Raw genomic sequence first — 19,063 nt, forward strand, 5'->3', positions numbered from 1 at the left:
CATCTGATTGTCTCTGAAAACCACCCGGCGGATCGCGTGGGTCAGCATAACATTCCTTCCTAAATCTTTCAAATTATTTTTATTTCAATGTCAACCAAGCATGTTGAGACTCGTGCAACTGTAAACATTTAATTCTTTTGCTGAACTCAGGGGGGGAAAACCTGTACAAATCGGGTTATTTCGCGATTTGATTTTTGAAGTCCACTTTATGCACAGATAGGTTAATTGGAACTGGACCCACAGTTCAAAGTGGAATCCGAACCACTTTATGCCTCCATCGGGTATCGAACTCGGGTCCTCTTAAGTATAAGATGACGACGTTACCACTACGCCATCGGGGAGAACCATTTCGCCATTTGATATACATGAAGAACGTGGTTAAAAAAATGGCATTGCACATAATAAATACTTCCTTGCGAAAATTCAGTTTCTTCGGTGTGGTGGTGTTTGGAAAAATCTAGAACTATATATCATGTCCCCAGAATAACCCAAAGGTAACGACGTTTGTGAATTCCACGAAATTTAGTCGCCAAGCTGAAAGTTACGCGCGAAACGTGCATCGAGTTTCAAGCTTTGTACGAGAAAACCACCATTACTGAAGACGTATAGTGAAAGCATCCAGTTAAGTCACAGGAACACGATTCCTAGAGCCTCCCTGATGGCGCAGTGGTAGCGTCGTCACCTTGTAATCAAGGAGTCCCGGGTTTAATACCTGATGGAAGCACTTTAAACTTTAAACTCCAGTGTCCGTGAATACAGTGAGCTTCAATTAAATTCTTGAACAAGATTCCTCGCCAAAAAGGATACCGAACTGAAGGGAGTCAAATCGGGATCGCACCTACAGTTTAAGGTGGTATCTGAACCACTATGAGCCTCCACAGGCAATGGAATACAAGACCACTTACAGTGGATATGTTACATATGAAGTTCAATGCTGTAACATGCAACATTCAGATAAATGGCAGCGACTTATTCACACATCAACAACGCCTCTCAAAATGTACTCAATAATACCCCCCCTAAATTATTCACAAAGGCCCAATTTATGCTCACTTTGGTTCGATATTTACCCTTAAACACCTCTAAATTTGGACTTACCCCCCTCCCCCTAATGGAAAATTCTGGATAAATCCCTGGCTAAATTCCACGACGAAGAGATCTATCAGGTGCTACTTCTGAGAGTAAAAACCCACCCCTCCAAACCAAAATCACCTTCAAAAAACGATCGCTGGGCATCTGATAAGATCCCACTCAAATTATGGGCGCCGTTATCTCCCTTCCAGCTACGTCATGGTTTCTACTTGGCATTGTTGGAGAAAAAAAAGCTTCCCCCCTTTCTCGCAAAATCGCTGCCAAAGTCGTCCAGCAGGGAAGACTCCTGCGCTGGGAAAGTTGCCAGGAACGTCCTTAGTACTAGCCGCGATGCCTAGCTTTGGTCGGGAATGTCTGGAGTGGATACTCTGCCTGCGGGTCTTCCTTCTTTCCTTGCAAAATTCTCTTTCTTGATTACACTCTGGCGACGAAAGTGTTGTTAATTGTTAAAATTACAAAAGCAGGCAAACAAGCTAAATTGAAGAATAAGTTGGGAAAACGAATTTGAACAAGAAAAACTGAAGTATACGTTGGAATGGCGCTCGCAGAAGGAGGCCGGAGGGGGCACTTGCCCCCCTGAAATATCTGGAATATTCATGTTATTCAAATGGTGAAATTGTAACGATATTTTATTTCAAATAATATTGTTTTCTGTTATTTAAAAGCTGTAAGCTACAACAAAATAACGAGAGAATGTTTTCACCAGAAGAAACATTAGAATCATATTGAATGACGTAACTAGAATTTTGAAACTAAAGAAAAAAGTTTCTTGATTCAACTTGAATTTTATGACTTGGAATAATGATGATGATGATAATAATAATAAAAGGTAAAATACAAGTTTTTATGACCTAAGGGGCAAGGTATGATATCTTACTCTGCCCCCCTTCCCCCGAGAAAAATCCTATGGATGCCATTGATACGTTGGGAAAACAAACTATTATCTCGGACAAACCTTTGCCGACCACCGTGATGGAATGGTTATCACAGCATGCTACGGCGTCAAGTGTCCCGGGTTCAAATTCCGACCTGGACTGGGTGTTCAGTTTCATCACTCATCCTCGTCGTCGCGATTATCCAGAAGTGGCAGAAACCTTCCTGGATAGCTGAGGTTACAGCCCCACTCCCTCTAAATCAGAGCCTTGCTGTTGCCCAACATAATCATGGACGATATAGCCTATTGTTAGTTTTAGATGTCGAGACGGTGCGATCCCATTCCCTTCTGCTGGCTTCCCATCACTAAATGCAATCAGTGACTGCGTCGGAGGGAAGCAGGTGGAGGGGACGGAAAAAACATATAGTCGACGCGCTAGCTACGTTAACGACCGGCTGGCTTTGAAGTCCACGGAGCGCACCCACCAGCTGCAACAATCACATTCAACGCAAAGTGTTGCCACACATCTACTCTACGCCACCATGTCCCTCCGCCACGGTCATCACATTGAAGTTGCAAAGTACGGCAACAGCGTATCCGCAGTCATGTGACTGAGACTCCACGTGGAGTAGACGAGCAGAATGACAGCTACGCCCAATGGCTGAAGGTTGAGTGTGATTGGACGAAAATAACTCGCCCGCTATTTATCCCCACCCACGTTTGTGGCAGCTGCTTTCTTTAGTTCTTCGACGTTAACGAAGTATAGTTGACTATTGGTTTGGTTCATTTTACTTCGCTTCTCTGCAACTTTTGGCTAATGGCGAAGATGGGTGATGATGTGATGAAATTGACGAAGAGAGACTTACAAAGAACACCCATGCCGGAAATCGAACCTGGGACCTCTGGCGTCGTAACGCAAGGAAACTAAATGAGCAAACTCGGTTAGGGTTGGTGTCCAGGAAACCCATATATTCTAATGGATTATATTCAGTTCCGCAAGAGGACTGAACCCTTTCTTTCTCGCACAATTTAAACTCAATCCAAGGTGCTTACTGTTTCATCTCAATACGGAACTTGACCATGTTTAAACTGATCCCGAAAAAAAAGTTCCTGGACTATATCTAAATTCATCCGGAAAATATATTCCTGGACCGTATTTAAACTGATCAAGAAAAAAGGTTCCTGGACCGAATTGAAATACTTTACAGATAAAAACGTTCTTTACGGTCCAGAACCCATTTACGCTTGCTGATTTTCTCTCCTGGACCGGAATTGGCCGCGAATATATTTAAAAATCCTGGATCTTTAACAACCCTGAGGAATACACGTTTTCTTTGGAATTTAGGAGCATGCCGAATGCGACTGACCCGCCCACCAAGTATCCCCAACCCCCCTCTGCCTCCCCACTTTTTCTGACGCAATCATTAGATGTAGGTGAATATAAAATAGCATAATATGTATAATTTATTCATTCTCCATCGCGACTCCTTTCAGGGTTTATATGGACGGTGTGAGAAGTTTTTAGGAGGCGCCAAAATGACAATTTATTAAGCCTTTGTAAAGAAAAATTTAGGGGGAGCGTTGAGTAAAATTCGATGGGGTTGGAGGATAGATACATCACTAAGATAAAACTAAGCGTGAAGAGAAGGGTAGATTTATATGAAATTAATGCACGAAACCTTCGACTTGTGGCAATGTTAACACACATTACAGTACTGCAAAAATAAAATCTTAATGGTACGATCAACCCACAATTTCCACACAACCGTTACGCACAAATGCTGCTACGCTAATCCTCCACACACATGTAAACTTAGCATGATATTCTCCAGAGCTTGGACTCCCAGTCGAATCGGCTCTGATGCCCAGCAAAACGCAGAGAAGGATATGGTTGGACGAGCGTCTGGTTGGAGTGCAGCGTGTATCGATCCACAGGCAAGATTTAAGCGAGATATGTTGTTATTCTGTGTTAGCAGTCTCGTCTTCCTTCCTTTCAGTAAGACTGTCCGAAGTTTGATTCGCCACGCAAACCTTTTAGTAATCTCACGTGTGTATTATTAGTCTTATTTTTTATAATTTGATAAAAATCTTATTACTTGCGTACATAGAAAACGCAAGCATTGACATTTTTGAACAGGCTACAATGAAGAACGAAGCTAATGATGATACACAAGCCCGCTGTCATTCTTTGACAATGCGTCATATCATTTACTGAATGCTTTCCTTATCGCTGTTGTACTGAAACAATATTACTCTCTTATCGCTGTTGTGTCAGTGAAACGTTTTTGTCTAGGGTACCAAAACTATCGACTTAAAGCATTTTTTATGCGTTGAAAATGTATAATGATTACACCCAAGGGCGCCCGCAGAGGGGGGCAAGGGGGCACTTGCCCTTCCCCCTTAGATTTCTGGAAAGGTCTTATATAATTCAAATTTTTAAGATGTAGCATGAAAACATAGTCGAGAGGTGCCGTGAAAGACAGCAGATTAAGTGCCTATGTAAATTATCCAATTAGCCTAGTGTTTGGGGATGCTTTATGAGAATTATCTTAACTGGGGGAAAGCATTGTTTCTCCCATTTCGAGCACTGTTGCCCCCCCTGAGAAAAAACCTGCGGCCGGCCTTGAACACACAAAGTCCCCTCAAGCCTTTCGCGACTTCCTGTTACATTCTTCACAAATGTCTGTCACTTATGATAATTTTGGCGCCAAATTTACCTTTGTAACAAACAGATCAAGAATTCTGGATACAATACTTTAAAAATGCTACACAAAAATATTAGTTTTCTGATCTAAGGAATTGCCCAATATTTTCGAACTGTGTATGTGCAAGGGGTTGCTGAGGGGATAAATTAAAATCTCAAAAGGTTTGCGCAAAATTTCGCGTAAGAAAATGTGCATAACTGATCCCAAAATTTCGCGTAAGAAAATGTGTGCATAACTGTTCCCAACGTACACGCCTTCAACCGCCAAACATTTCAATTTAAAATATTAATAACAAACTGTTGACATGTCCCCCCCCCCCTTTATACATGCTCAACAAAAAGTTGATTCAATAACACAACCTATGTATGAACACAATTTACTTTTTACACCCAATTATCATATTGACGGGAAGAACATGACACTTTATTTTAGCTAGAATGTGCTAATCCCTCTCCATTTTTTTTTCACAAATCGACAATTGTTTTCAAGAAATTTGGGGTGTAACTTAGATATAGCCCCATTAAAACCCATGGGCACGCCGCTGAACACACATGCTCGGTCTATTTCACAATATCTACCATGGTATTGAGCGGTGTTACGTCAAACTTCTTGGTAGATTAAGATGCACGTGGGAATGACAGGTCAAAAAAAAAGGTTGTCGCAATGCTTCTATTCGCATATCAATAGAAAGAATGAAGAAATTAAAATTGAAATAAAAACAATGAACTAAATATACAGTTAAAACTGAGTGAATACTACAGTGTGTGTGTGTACTGTATAATGAAATGTAAGACTGGACTGGACTGGAGTTTGCTGCAAGATAATATGTAGCATGAATGCAACACTGTTAAATGCATGTACTGTCAATTATCTCTCTGACTTGACACTTAAAATATGATTTATATTTTAGCACGCGTAGATAATATGTATTCATTACTTCCTTCTTACATATTACTACTACGTAGTTTATCAACGTGCGGCAACACGGAAACGCAGCGCTAAAAAGAGGAAAAAGCGATCATGTTTGTTTCAATTGCACCAAGGCCAAAGCTGATTTAGGGACGAAAATGCAGCGTCATATTCACTCGTGGATTTTCAAGTGAAATCCAGAGATCGAATCCCTTCGACTGAAACTTCCATAACAAAGTGTTTATAACGTGTAATACACTCAATAAAAATACACAACAAACGAGCGTAACTGAAATCTCGATAAAAATGCAGAGTGATGGTTTCCTAAATGGTTAGCAGACAATGTTTACACTGAAACTCACCTGATACTATGAGAGCCTCATTCGGTCCTACAGTGTAAATGTTCCCCATCTTAGCTTTATCCTGTTGATAGATTCGGCTTTAACACACACACTACTGAATAAACTCGAGTGATTCACCACAATAACACAAAACCAATACACTTTTCAAGCACTGAAAAACACACCACCGCGAATACAGCCGGCAGACGCTTAGCCCAGATCGGAATGAAGCTTTCCCACAATGCTTTGCGAAAACAGAAATCAATCTGACGAACGGAACACGTCTGAAAGATGAGGTTGTTGCGGAGAACGTTGGATACATTTTGTACGGAAAACGTAGTAAATTAAATTAACACAATTCAGGAAATTCTTGCAAGCAACTAACTGTTCTTTACGACTAAAATATACATTTGTATTAACACGAAGAGTTGATGTTTTGATAGTAATATAGAATATAGTTTGGTGCCCGGTGTTGATGTAAGTACAAGGTTATGAATGAGTGTTGGTGTTACATGGTGGTTGTTTACAAGTTCCACCACCATTGTTTATCAAAAACACTTTCCAAGAAGATATGTACGTACAGTCACGGACACTGCCGGCTTGTAACGATTCCATTGAAAGTCAATGTATTCATTACAAGTCGGCAGTGTCCGTGACTGTACATGCTCTTTGATGGAGGGGTTATGATTTTTTAAAAAAAAAAAAAACAACGAAAGGTGTCCCTTGTATTGTCATCTGTCATGACTATTAATGGACGTGTAATTTTCTATCATGTGGACTATTCCACAAATTGTAATTTTACCTCACCGGAATCTGTTAAAGTATGTGATAAAAAAAACTAAACATTAAGCATGTATGATACATCCATGGAGGCAAGTTCCTTGTATTTTTAGTTTTTGTGTAAAACTAGTGTATATTATATACACTAGCAATCAGGGTGGATGAAAATCATGATTTTGGTAACAGTTAGTTATATTGGAGACACATTAAAATCGGATATTTTGTGTTTTGCATGGTTCGTACATAGTTCAAGGTGCCATTATGCTTTTGGTAACACTTTACTAAACCGGAGACGGATTTCTTCAAATTTACAGGAGAAAGTACTTACACAAATCATTTTCTGTAGCGTTGTTGATGTTCGGGAATGTAGTTTTGATCCATGTTAATGCGAATGCATGTGGTTTTATACGAAAATCTATTTCCGACGCGCTATTGCTACTGCCGCATATGCTAAATTGAACGAAAGGAGTGCTAATGGAACCTAACCTAACCTAGTAGGCATACCTCGTCCCCGTGATGGTTCGTGGGGCTATCGTGAATTTTTGGGCTAATGTCAATGGTTTTTGGGGCTACCTGTGGATGGTTTGTGGGAAATAAGGAACAACAGTAAGTACTCGTTAATGTAAGAAATAAGACATTATTTTCGTTAGAAGTGCATTATTTCACCTAAATAAATGTTCCGCAATGCAGAATAGTACGTTAGCAATGTAAAAAATTGCAAAATAAATCATTGATAGGTGTCTCTGGTATAGTAAAGTAGTACCTACAATGAGAACATTTAACTGTTTAAACAAGTACCACATCTGTGTAGTGCATGTTTTTCTAGTGTAACTGTACATGCATAAGTTGAAAAGAACACAACACAGTACGTTTCATCCAGGTATATACTCATCCAGTTCGGAATTCATCAAGGTAATGCAAAGTGCAAAGAACTGTTACAATAAATCATACAATGGATGATATTCAACTTGACTTCATCATTCAGTGTATTCTGGGAAGAAATCGGGCAAACAGATCCATGTTATATGTTAAGGAAAGCGTATGAAAAGCCTTGTTACGGTGAGAAATTTGCAATATTTTATACGTACACATTCCTCATATGATAATGGTAATCGTACCTTGAATCACTTCAGCAAAGACCTTACGCTCAATGCTTATCTGGCATGTTTGCGTGAAATATGACAATAAATTTTGGGGGAAATTGTTCACTGAATATCATCCATTGAAGCTGCAAAGGAAAGTTAACCCAGTAAAAGGATAATATTAGTTTATATTATGCACATCACCTACCTCTTTAGATCGTATCCCCTCAAATAGTTACCAAGTGAAAATATGTACAATCTTTATAATATGTACGGAGTGCCAAATATTTTTACCAAGCCATAAACAAAAACGAGAAAATCACAAGTAATTCATGAAATAATGAATGCATAATGATTACCGTAACATGACCATCATATTAAATCACATTGTTTTGTACAATTAAAACATAATGCAAATGAACCATTTGGAAACCTCTGCACAAGCATTTGTAGAATTCAGTTTCTTAAAAAATGCAAGATGCAAGTTAAAAATGGGGCACTTTGCATGGTAATATTTATTTCTTCGCATGTGTGAACAAGCTGCCTGTAGACACAACATACACTGCTCAAAATAAGTAGGGGATCAGACCAGATATGTTTTCAGCACCTGTATGAGCTACAATCAGCTGCTAAAGCCCCATAAAGGAAAGTTCCAGTGCCTTAAACATGACATAACCTTTGCACTGGTGATATCGAAAGGTAGAGGGGTGGAGTGTGTGCGTGCTTGTGTTGTATGCTAGTCGTCTCTGGTTAGCGATACAGTTCATTTGGGGAAGGCAAAGGTTCAGGTGAGAAAGGCAATGCCGCACCAACGTGATTTACTGGAAGCTACGGCTTGGAGAACCATAGGAACGATTGAAGCTTGGCAGTCACAATGCCAGGTAGCACACGCCATTGGAGTGTCGCAAAGTGTGATTTCCAGATTATGGTATAGTTTTGAAACAACAGGAAGTGTTCGCAGAAGACAAAGGACAAGGTCATCCATGAGCATCAACATCGAGGGAGGACCGTTATCTCTTAATCACAGCCCGTCTGAACAGGGAGCAGAATGCAACGCTACTACAACGTGCCTGGCAAACAGCAACGGGACGCAGAGTGTCATCGCAAACTGTCCGGAATCGTCTTCATGAAGGTGGCCTCTATGCACGTAGGCCCATGGTGTGTGTTCCATTAACGTTACAACCGTATAGCCCGTAGAAACTGGGCGGAGGAACATCGTGGTTGGGGACATGCCGAATGGAAGTCTGTTCTCTGATGAGTCGCAATTCAGTATGGAACTTGACAGTCAACGTGTTCTCATCTGGAGGGAACGCGGAACACGAAACAACCCAGATTTTGTGCACGAACGCTCCCGATATGGTGGTGGTGGACTGATGGTGTAGACAGGAATCAGTATTCGGGCCTGCACATCATCCGCGATGGCACCTTGCCAGCTCGAAGGTATAGAGACGAGATCCTCCGACCTTATGTTGTGCCTTATGCTGGTGCCATTGGTGATTCTTTCCATTTCATGGATGATAATGCTCGTCCACACCGAGCTGGGTAGGTGGACGACATGCTGGACCAGGAGGGTATCGAGCATCTGCCCTGTCCAGCTTGTTGTCCAGACTTAAATCCAATTGAGCACATCTGTAATGCACTAGGCCGACAAGTTGCAGCTGTGCAGCTGGATCAGCACCTCCCACAACTCGTGCAGAGCTGGAAATTGCCCTTCTGGCAGAGTGGCGACGTATCCCCCAACAGCTCATTGATTCCATGCCACGCAGGTGTGCAGCAGTGTCATTAACATGTCATTAACATCAGGTATCATGACAGCATATCTTGCTGTAACTAATCTCAGAATGAAATAAAGGATGTGGTGTTAGTGTGCCTACGTGAGTTTTGATATCTGGGCTGATCCCCTAATCATTTTGAGCAGTGTATATATTTTGTATAGTTGTGAAACATAAATACATTACTTGAATAATAACTAATGCAAAGGTACAGTTCTATTGTAAGTCTGAATGACCCAGTAAGAAAATTTTTATGTTGATTGCTGACACTTCCATATTCATGGCAAACACAAACATATACTTTATTTATTTCAATCCTCAAACTTCACATTGTACAAAACGAACAATGAATGATTATTAACAATTCGAACTGCACTGTACCAACTACTGTAATAAGACTATGACATGTTGTATGTTATTGTGTTACCTGAGAATGTTTATTTACCGTATTGGCCCAAAAATAAGCTGCATTTTTATCCAAGTTTCAACTGTGAAAAGTTAAGGTGTGTCTTATATTTGCAGTCTTTTTGGATATTTCATCATGTCATATGCTGATTAAAAATGGTGCTTATTTTTTATTATTAAATTATGCAAGAATACAGCTAGCATCTGTAAATGTAACTGGCAGCATCCTAATGTCGCAACGACAAAATGTTAGATTTCGGATTTAAGATTGTGTTTCTTGTTCATATGAAAATATTGGGAATATGTTTTGCTAACAATCCACAGCATGTCATGAGTAGATATTTATCATAATTCACACTGATAAGTACTATTTACATCTATACTACATCTGTAATGTACAGATGTGATTATTCGCTATGTTACCCCCTCGAACTTTAAGGGTGCGACTTAATCAGGTCTTTTTTTCTTCTTTCTCCCTCGAATTCTTAGGATGAGACTTGTTTTTGGGCCAATACGGTACTTAGATTACACCAGATACAGATTACATTTATGAGTTATGCAATTATTTGTTATCCTTAAACCATATTATATACGACATGTTGCCCTTCCTGCATTAGTTTAACTCGACAGTGCCTCAGCCAGTCTGAAAAATGAATGTAGTCATGTCTTAGATAATAAGGAGCAGAACGTACATAAATACTGTTGTCGCTAGTGCTGCAGAGAGGGTTTTGCTCGAGGGCCAAATATTTAGCATGGAAGGTACTAGATAGTGTATGTAATTTAGAGCTTTTTCACTCGAACAGGCAAAATAGGTGATAAACACTCGAAGCCCAGTAGCACAAGCATAATCGTTGTTAGTGGGCCCTCAAATGTGCATCATGAAGTGAAAGACCTAGTACGAGGCGTATTTTTAAAATAAGTACAGTTTTGAAATTCCTCCGCTGCAGCACTGCGGTTGGTGTCACGTGCACTGTGTACCTACATCTGTTGGCAAGCCACAGACGCCATTGCGGCAACAATCGATCGTGTATACATTTGCTTTTGCATATTTAAAATGCCTCCACCGACTGTGAAATACGCGCTGTTATTCGTTTTCTTAGTGCTAAAGGCGTGAAAGCAGTTGAAATTCACCGTCAGATTGGGAAGTGTACGGACAAAACATTATGAGTGATGGAGTGGTACGCAAATGGGAAAGAGCTTTCAAAGATGGCTGAAAGAATGTTCATGACGAGGAACGGAGTGGGCGACTCTCAGGGATCACTGTCGATTTGGTCCAGAAAGTCGACGAAAAAGTGAAAGAGAACAGACGCTTCACGATTTCTTCGTTATCAGAGGAGTTCTCTGAAGTTTCATGAAGTGTTATCTACGATATTGTTACCGAACGCTTAAACTATCGAAAATTGTGCTCACGATGGGTACCAAAAATGTTAACTGAGGTGCACAAAAGCAAACGTTTAGGTAGGGCCTTGACTTTTCTTGTCAAGATCTCATCGCATCATTTGGCTGGGAACAATTTGATCATCCTCCATACAGCCCCGATCAAGCACCCAGTGACTACCACGTGTTTCTGCAACTGAAGAAGCATCTCAGAGGTCAGCGCCACGATGACGACAATAGCCTCAAAACGGCCGTGTTGCAGTGGCTGTCAACTCAGGCGGCAAACTTCTATGACGACGGGATACAAAAGCTTGTTGTTCGATATGATAAGTGCCTTAATATTGGTGGCAATTATGTAGAAAAGTAGATAAAAGTGTGGTCTTCCATGTAACAATAAACTTGTTACAAAAAGTTTACTTGTTTTTTGTACATATCAAAATGGTACTTAAAAAATACGCCTCGTAAAATTGAAACTTAAGTAAGCATAGTCATCATCTCCATGTTAAAAATATAGTTTACTCTATCTTGCCAATACACAGTGATATGAAAGTGAAACAGATGATTCTGGGCTGAAACTATCAAGGCAGATATTTTACATGTACAGTATGTGTCTACGATTATTGTCACATTAAAATGATGTTCCATTGCATCCGCTCAAGGGTGGGAGAATGGAAGAAGTACGAGTGAACTAAAGTGGTCCCATGCAGTACTCTGGTTGCCACACTGTAGTGTGTTTCGAGTCTATCTTGTATTACTGTATCTAAAGATATTCGTTTGGCAGTTACAAGGAGAGAGAGAGAGAAAGTTCATTCTAATTAACTTACAGTTCATTTTTCCGAGCAGTTATTGTTTGGAATTGATTTTGCCACCTGTCTGATTCAGTGGGTTAATTTTTTATCACGTTCTTGCCACTTTTGGCTAATCATGAAGATGAGAATGAGTGATAACATGATGAAAGGACATGCACAAAGAATGCGCAGACCAGGATTTGAACCTGGGACCCTGGCAATGTAGCATCGCCACCTGTCTGGTAGTTTCGTGAGGCATGTGCTGTCTATACATGCATGACAATGCTGCCAAACAGGTGACAAAATTGATCGCGAACAAAAACTGCATGTAACAAAGAACTGTAAGTGAATTAGAATGTTTGTGTTCACTGTGATTTAACTTGTCCATTCTTGCTAGTTTTATCTGTGGCCTGCTTCCTTTCAATTACACCTTATGGTGATGCCATTTTGTTATTGATAGGGATAGCCAAGTCTTATTTCAGAGATTCAGACATAGGATAATCAAATTATCCAGGTATCTGAATAGTTTCTGCATAAAATGCACTGTCCATAAATTCAAGGTATTGATATTCAACAAATCTGTCATCCAAACTTCCCATTTAACAGTTCATACAAATCCACTGAATTTTACAGCAGAAATGCATACATGTTGGATAAATACACCAAAAAAATCTATAAAATGGATAAGTAAGCAGTTTGATTGATGGATTTACTGAAAAACTGTACTTTGGACAGGGTATTATGCAAACTCTTTGGATAATTGATTATCCATTGCACACTAAACAGATTTTAGATACATAAGACATAACTTACACCACATGCCATCATTTCAGTAAGTAGTAAAGTCCAATTTTTGGCATGTACGCTCTCTAGCTTCCACCACATCATGTGGCTTCCTCAGGAGATGGACAAGCCTAGGCAAGTTTTAAAACATGGGGAAGGTAAGTTGAGGTTAAAAAAAAGTTCAAAATATAAAAAGGTAAAAAGACAATGCAGTGTCCTGTCACTCCTTCCTACTCCATCTCTGGTTGGCTGCTGACTGTCTCATTCAATATGGCTGCCTGGCTGACAGGAAGTAAACATGGTTGCACTTCCTTTGGGCTTTGTTTATTGTGATGTGACTGTCCTGTTATATATACAGACAAAGATAAAAAAATCTGTTGAAAAGAAATTTGTGTACATTCCAGTCCACAAGGGATTCTCCCATAAAATTGCCAAAATTTTTAGAAGTTTTGATTTCAAAATTGTTTTTAAATCACCAAGAAGTTTGGAATGTACATTTAATGAATTCAAAATGAGAAACTCTCTACCAGATGTGGAAACCACAGGAATATATAATATAAGTTGTTCATGTTCAAAGGATTATGTAGGACAAACAGCAAGGAAAATGGCAATAAGATGGCACGAACACGATTTGGACATTATAAATCTAAACCCAAGAACAGGTTTGTCAGCTCACATCATCGAAGATAAGCATTTAATTAAAAAGAGAAGTTTTTTTAAAAAAAAAAAGATTGACGGGAAACATAAGAGTGGAATGTCTGGGAAGCTTCGTTCATTGCAGAAGAAAACTGGAATAAATTAAATAATGAAAATGGTAATAGATTCAGTATGGAGTTTTCTTTTTCACAAATGGAGTAAGCCACCATCTTTAAAATTTAATGTAACAGAAAACATCCAAGAGACTTTGTGAAAACAATGATTACTTTGAATTACCTGATGATATTTGGGATTCATAATTTTAAATAAAAAATTATGTGATCAATTTTTTTTAACAAATAAAAATAAAACAGACTGCTTCTTTTCACAGATAAGTTGCTATATTACAACAATGTACAACCTTGGTGACAATGAAGTTCGACCAGAAAGGAATACGTGATTAAATGCACAGAGGCATAGGCGGTGGAATGGGTGACCCGCAGAAGTTACACATGTGTGTAAGAGGAGGCGTGTGAGCAGGCAAGAATCGTGATCCCAGCATGTTGCACCCAAGGTCACGTAAAGAACGAAAACGGGGAACTATACACGTGACATTGAACTTCGACCAGGCACCAGACCCATACGGAAAAATTCCAGATAGTGGCGCATTCGACTGAAGCATGACGTCACGGACACGATAAGAGAGTCCGCCGTATATAAGCGCGTGCTGTGCACCGAGGAACCGCAGTGCATCATCACCATGGCCAGGGGCAAACCTATTGACAACACCGTGAGGAGAAGAGAGGTGGAGTTGCAACGGGATGGACTCAGTGAACGGGAAATAGGGTGCCAACTGAACTTACCCAAGTCAACCGTACACTGCATCATCAAACACCACCAATTTTCGGGTACTACAGAGCCAGGTAAGGCCCCCGGTCGAAAACGCCTGCTGAGCGTGCGTGACCTACGGATATTTAGGCGCTATATGCAGACCAACAATCATGTTTCTGTGGCCGAATTACGACTGTGGACTCGAGAACGCTTTCACATTGAAGTGTCAACCAGAACCATTCGCCGTTACGTACAGCGATGCGGTTACCGAGTGTACAAGGCGAAACGTAAACCCTTCCTTTCCATGTTGAACAAAGGCAATCGACTACGGTGGGCACAAATGTACCGGGGATGGACATTTCGGCAGTGGAACAGGGTTTTGTGGACGGACGAATCCATTTTCAATGTTGTGTACGGGAAAATACGGAAAACAGTCATTTGTCGGAAGGAGGAACAGAATGAAGCAAAATGTTATGCACGTCGGGTACAGAAACCTGCGTCAGTGATAGTATGGGGATGCATGACGGCATCTGGGGTTGGCCCACTACACGTCTGTGATGGCATTGTGAATGCACACGCCTATACACGCATACTGGAGCGGCATCTTCCCACAGTGCGAAGGCACCTGTTCCACAGGCGGCGTCTCATCTTTCAACACGACAATGCCAGGCCTCATACAGCGCGGCTGACAAGAGAATGGTTGACTCGCCATCTCGTGCGAACTCTGCCATGGCCACCATCGAGTCCCGACCTCTCGCCCATTGAGAATGTGTGACGTGTTCTTAAGCGACATGTGCAACAGAGGGGACCCACGACAGTGGCTACTCTTATCACCTGCCTGCAGGAGGAATGGCACCGCATCGATGTGGAATACCTTGAACGACTCGTCCGCAGCATGCCCCGACGCATTGCCACAGTTATTTGCCGACGGGGCGGGGTCACACCATGGTAAACAGGATCCCCTCTAATAGTGGTCGAACTTCAATGTCACGTGTAGATGGACGAAAATGTTTTATTTTGTGTGGACACCATACATTGCTGTGTTGCAGCGGAAATTTATGTTTTCCTTTGTTCCATGTAGCCTGCTGAATAAAATATGTTCAGCATATGCATGTGTTCTCCTTCCTTCACAACGCACTCCTATATTTGTGACTGGTCGAACTTCATTGTCACTAAGGTTGTAACATTGACAACATCCATTATATAACGGATTATTTTTGTTTAAAAAATTGCTAACCATTGTTATAACTGTATCTTTAGTCAAAATAAAACTAAATGTCTGCTGAAGGGAGCGTGTGTTCTCCTTAACGTTACAACGAAAAACTGCTTTCTTATGCTTGCAATAAACGTAAACTACAGGAAAATAATTCTACAATGCAAGCAATGCGTACATACAAGAAAAACTATTAGAGGGTACCAGTTTCATAGATCGGAGACACATTAAAATTGCGTAGTTTAGTGTTTCGCATGGTTCGTATTTACCAATTGTGTATTACGGAACATAGTTCAAGGTGCCATTAAGCTTTTTACATGAAAACAAACATAATTTTTCACATTATGAGTGCTTTTTTTATTCCTTTCTTCGCATCCAGAACACACAATATGGCGGGCACATCTTGACTCATGTTGTGGGTAAGCAGTGTTTCAACATTCTTCACCGAAAAATACCTACTATCGTGTTTGTCACCGGTGGAAATTATACATTATGCACGGGTAGCTGACGGATAGCCCCCACGAACCATTTCCGATAAGGTTAGGTTAGGTTTGGCAAGCATAAAAAAAAAAAGGTAAAGTGCTCCCCTGTGCATAGCACCATGCCGTGGAGGCATATAGGGTGTGTGGGAGTAACGCCCCACACTTTCTTGATCCGGTCGTGAGTGGGGGTGATGTGATCAGCATCACGCCCCTGACTGCCTTTACCCCCCAGGGTTTCCCCCAGGTACCCATGTTATTCGACGCTGGGTGGGTGCCGGGACCGCTTCCATCGTTAGAAAAGTTCCCGGATTTGAACCGGCCGGGGATCGAACCCGGAACCTTTAGCATGGTCAGATGCGTTACCGACTGAGCCACCGCGGCCACTAGTAAAAAAAAAAATGGGTTTGAAACACTGACAGGGGCTTACGTCATCAAACGTACGCAGCATCCAGTTGTCGTAGGGCAAGCAAATGAAAGCAATGGCAATTGTGCGTTGGTGAGATATTTCTCTTGAAAAATTCATAATTCCCGGTCAAATATATTCCACGATGAAAGAAAATACCTCGAACGTTGTAAACCTTAGAGAAACTCATTTCCGTAAGTAGTTTCTTCTGTAAAAATGAAGAAATGCATCTCCAATGTATGAAACTGTTACCAACTAGAGCCCCATATTTATGGTGAATAAAACATCAAGATTTCAGTGTTAAAATGGTGAATCAAACCCTAAATTTGATTTAAAAACTACACTTATTACACAAAAGAAACATTTCCCTTCTAATAGAACATTTATTTAATTATCAGGGTACTTTATTCCTGCGTAAAAGGAGTACATTTTTGCTTGAAATATTTACAGCAGAATTAATACATTTCCATGATTTGCATAACTTACAGGATAATTCAGAAAGTGTCATGTCTGTAAATAAGATCTCAAAATTCATGTTTAAGAGTGTATATAGCATTTTGCATCATTTCATGGCAAAACATGCTAGGAAAATGCCTTTTTTTCACAAATCTGAAAAATGAACATTACAGTGTGTCATTTCACATTTGTTGCTTTTGACAAAAATGAAATATGCATGCCTCCAACTATAAGGCACAAATGGAGTGTGGACCAGGACAACACACATTCTCAATCTCAGCCATAGTGCATGTGATCAGTAACAGGCTCCTGCTGCCTTTACCCCCTGCCCAAGGAACTCATTAAATATTGGGTAAGCCTCAGAGCCTCTCTACTCGGGGACATTGCAAATTTTTCACCCTGGTCTCCGCATATGGTAGTCACATGCCCTACAGACTGGAACGCCATGCTGCTCACTTTTACTGCACATATCACAATATGTAATGAATAAAATGTAAACAATAAACATTTAAAGGTTTTTCTTTAGGTGTGTGTGTGTGCAAATGCATGTGGGTACGTACATACAGAAAGAGATTCCTAAATTATTAAATGCCAGTTATTAATACATCTTAAACATCTTATTAAAAAAATTAACTACAAGGGTTGGATAAAAAGTGATGGCAACACTGGTATAATTGGTACTTGACTGTATTGGCAGAGGAGCACGTGTTACATTCCTTCAAAGTAATCGCCCCTCAACTCTACGACCTTCTGTCACACGTATGGAAGGCGTCGTACACCGTCAGCACGTCCATCTCTGTCGATGTCCCGCAGTGACCGCCATATAGCACGTATGATGGCTTTGCGCGTGTCGTAGTGCTTCCCGCCCAGTGGTTCCTTCATTTTGGCAAAAAGGTCGTAATCACACGGTCTCATACCGGTGAATACGGCGGATGTTCCAGTACCTCCCACTACCAGTTATGCAGGAGCGCCGTCACATTGTTCGCAGTGTGACACCTTGCATTGTCAAGCAGGATGATGGGACACCGTGCCGTCGCTTCCTTCTTAATGCGAGACGAAGGTGGTGTTGCAAGAAGGTGCAGAAGTAGGCTGCGTTGACTGTCTGCCTGAGAGACGTTCTTCTTGCCTAAACATATTGTTAGGTCGCTTGCACTCTCGTCCTCTGCTTCAGAGCACTGCTGTTTTTGACTGAATAACATACAATCGCTCCCACTCACTATACTTCCTCGTCTGACATTCCTTTATCAGCCACGAAACGCTTGTGGTGCTGTGACTCACCCCTTTCACGGGACAGCAGTGTTGCCATTACTTTTTATCCAACCCTTGTAATTTCATATACAACAGAACTATTGCACAAGTGTACTTACACTTCAATAACACAGTTCATTGCCTTGTAATCAAGGGGGTCCGGATTCGATCTCCGGTGGATGCACATAGTGGTTCGAATCTTTTGGCTAATCACAAAGGTGAGTGATGTGAAGAAATTGATGAACACCCATGCTGGGATTCAAACCTGGGTCCCCTGGCATCGTAGCATGCTGTGTTAACAAGTCTACCATATCCAGTCTTGCTTAGCATATCTAAGCATCAACAGGCATCAGTTCATACATAAGGCAGGAGTTCCTTACTGGCCGTTCATCTATTTCAATAATTCATCTAAAGATATAAAACTAACTAACTAACTAACTAACTCTCTAGCCTTCTTAAACCCGAAGGTTCATGGCTGCAGCAACACAGGCCTTCCATCTGTCCCTATCTTGAGCAAGATCTATATACTCTTTTCCATCCCTACCGATTTCCCTTAGGTCCATCTCGACGTTGTCCCTCCATCTTCCTCTTGGCCTTCCTACTGGTCTCTTACCATCAGATTTCCCAACAAGAATCCTGAAAACTCCTCTTTCCTCTCCCATTCGTGCCACATGGCCTGCCCACCTAAGTCTTCTAGATTTAATTATTCTAATAATGTCTGGACATGAATACAAATTATGTAGTTCTAAATTATGTAACCTTCTCCACTCACCTGTCTCCTCATCCCTTTTAGGTCCAAATATTTTCCTAAGGATCCTATTTTCAAATACTCTCAGTTTATGTTCCTCTTTCAATGTAAGGGACCAAGTTTCACACCCATATAATA

The sequence above is a fragment of the Lepisma saccharinum genome, chromosome 9 (assembly GCF_977018435.1).
Source record: "Lepisma saccharinum chromosome 9, izLepSacc3.1, whole genome shotgun sequence".
Taxonomy (NCBI): Eukaryota; Metazoa; Arthropoda; class Insecta; order Zygentoma; family Lepismatidae; genus Lepisma; species Lepisma saccharinum.